The following is a 3,364-nucleotide window of genomic DNA, read 5'->3' as shown; positions in this document are numbered from 1 at the left end:
TCAAAGCCAGGCCCAAACTCATGAAGCTTATCAACGAGCTCTATAAATTAGGCCCAAAGGTCAAGTCCATGGATCAAGCAAGGCCAAGCCCAAGCTCATGAAGCTGATCAAGGGGGCTCTATAAAGAGAGAATATTTCCTCATTTGTAGGGGTCAGCAATTACACTCCAAAGAGCTTAGAGGGAATTCTCTACAATCAGTAGACTCCTTGACTCCTGAAGCTGACCACGCTTGAAGACTGAAGTTCTTCGTGGAGACTGAAGTCCTTTGAAGACACAAGCATTCTGAAGGCTGAAAAAGATACAAGCATTCTGAACACAATTGAAGACTGAAGTCCTTTGAAGATACAAGCATTCTTCCAAGACTCGAAGCTCAAGAACATCCACACGCCCCACTTCTATGCATCAAGCGTACGCATTCAACCAAGAGAGAATCAGAGGTCAAGCACTAGAGATCGAACCACATCGCATCAAATTAACATCAACATCAACACCAACTTAAGTTCAACTCCATGAAACAAGTTTCTCCAGAAGCCTCGTGTGAACACCAATAAGAAGATCAACAAGCCCAAAGGCCAATCGTCCAAGAAGATCAACAAGCGCAAAAGTCGATCATCTAAGAAGATCAACAAGCCCAAAGGCCGATCATCCAAGAAGATCAACAAGCCAAGGCCGATCATCTAAGAAAATCAACAAGCCCAAAGGTCGATCATCCAAAAAGATCAACAAGCCCAAGATCGATTATCCAAGAAGATCATCAAGCCCAAAGGCCGATCATCCAAGAAGATCAACAAGCTCAAAGGCCGATCATCTAAGAAGATCAACAAGCTCAAAGGCCGTTCATTCAATAAAATCAACCAGCTTAAAGATCATAGTTTATTTTGAAAGTATCAAAATACTATGTATTAGAAATTATACTCACTTTCCACAAAATTAATACAAATACGAAGTTCAAGTTCCACGAAATAAATTTCTCTTGAAATCTCGTGTGAACAATAACAAAGTCATGTTAAATTAATCATGGATTTAGTTTAAAGATTAGCCATTATTTTTAAAAAGTTAAAGCAATAATAAACAAATAATTATTGAGTAAAATTTTAGAATAAAAGAATGATATTTTAAAATTTTAAGGTATATATGTGTTGGAATCCATTTCACGTGCAACACACGCTAAAAGTTTCTAATAAATCAAAGTTGTATTACTAAGATCCAATTTAGTAACCATGTCGCCACATGTCCGAGACAATGCAGCACGATCGACGTCCTCGAAAAGGGTTAATTTTAAAATAAAATAAAAATGAATTGCCCCAAATTTTTTTTTACAATGTGATTAGATACCGAAATAAAATAAATAAATTTCAATAATAGAAATAATAAAAATGGTCTGTGAAAACTAAAGTTGAGTTCAGGAGTTGCTTGTGTATTAGGAAGGTATACCCCACAACACCCGCTTAAAAACGATTGCTAAATTTTAAATCTTGAATAAAAAATTATTTCTTGAAGCAATTCATTTAGGAAAAAAATTAAAACAAATATCTTATTTTACCCATAATTACTCCAATATGTGAAATAATGATCCCGTAAAAGAAATGGAAAAATTTCATCGATAAGACTATATTAAAGAAAAAATCATTATTTCAAGAATGTGAGAAATTATTACAATTTCTTAAAATCCGTCATGGGAATAACTTTTTAATAAATGGTTTTTAAAAAAAGCATTAATCAAACTCATTTTTCTTAGGATCAAATCTCAGACTCCCAAAGACATGATTCCTTACTCAAGAATTCTAAGAAATCGGACTCTCAAATTTCTTAGATTCCATCGTATGATTTTTTTTTTTTTTTAAGAAAATGGTCTTAAAAACAAATTATTAGAAAAAAAAGTTTGATTAGGAAAACTTTTGAAATGATAGATTAAATTTTAAATGTTCAAAAAAACCCTAAAGAGTGTAATTTGAAGAAAAATTTTAGATGATTTTAAAATGTTCTAGAAAAAAAATTTAAGACTGAGAAATCTGAATTAGCAAGATTTTAATATTTTGAGAAATTTGGATTAGAAATCAAATAAATTTTAATATAGACATTATATAAGCAAAACATAATTAAAGATGCATCTAACAAATTAAGTAAATATAAAAAAAATTAAAGTTTTATTAAAAAAATTTTGGAGATTGATCTCAGACTTCCAAAGAAACAACTACTCACCTCAAAAATTCTAAAAAATCGGACTCCTAAATTTTTTAGATTCCGTCGTCCGCATATTTTAGAGAAAAAAAACTACAATGAAGGAAATTAACATGATACAATTCATAAAATTATAATAAATTAAAATCACGGATGAATGTACTAAAAAAATAAATGTAAGATTAATATTAATAAATGAATACCACTTAATACCCAAATCATAAGATGTGAGAATGAATAATAATAATAATAATAATAATAATAACAAGAATGAAATAACTAAATCATTATACAATAAAAAAATAAGAAATTATAAGCTTTAAAATGTAGATAAAAACTTAAATGGATAAAAAGAAATAAGCAAATAAATTAAAAAATGAAAAAATGAAAAAGAAAGAATAAAAAAAGTATAACACGAATTTTAAAAAAAAAAATTATTATTTGTTAACACGAAACCCACTTGTTATTTAATGTGTGGATCCTCGAGACCAAGCCCTACCAATTGCAATTTCCAATTAAATGTGGATTTCCTTTATGCTCTTCCTAATTGCTCTCTAGGGTTTTGTTAAGAAAATGAGGCTTTAAGAGAGGAGAGGCAGGCTAGCTAGTTTTTTTTTTTTTTTTCCCCTCTTTGGGAAGAGAAGAAAAAAAAAAGAAAAACAAGTTTGTTGTCTCCTTGGACACTAAGGTTTTTGGAAGAAAAAGTGGGGTTTATAAAGTCCAAAACATTGTTATATTTGTCTATTTCCTTTTAAATGAAACTTATTTCAATTTTGTGATTTAACCCAACATAGCATAAGCTTAAAATGGGTTAGGCTAACCAAATCCATTTTACCTTTTTTGTTTTTTAACAAAAAAATAAATTAGGTACTCTAATCAACTAAATAAAAAAAAAAAAACTTTACAAATCAATATATATATATATGAAATTGAGACTTAATTAAAAATAACACAATAAACAAAACTACATGTTAATTCAAATTCATTTAGAAAAGGTCGGACAAAAATAGGTGACTACAACATGCTCCTTTCGTACATCCTTGTAGAATTAGAAGGTGGACAAATGTGGAGCCACTATTTTGTTCAAGATAAAATATTTCAAACGCATTAACGGTGTCAAAGGTCAAAGATAAAACAAGCGCCTCATTACGAGATAAAAAGAGAGATGGAGGTTAGGGATAA

This window comes from Benincasa hispida, chromosome 12 (assembly GCF_009727055.1).
Source record: "Benincasa hispida cultivar B227 chromosome 12, ASM972705v1, whole genome shotgun sequence".
Lineage (NCBI taxonomy): Eukaryota > Viridiplantae > Streptophyta > Magnoliopsida > Cucurbitales > Cucurbitaceae > Benincasa > Benincasa hispida.
This window is presented reverse-complemented; position numbering follows the sequence as displayed.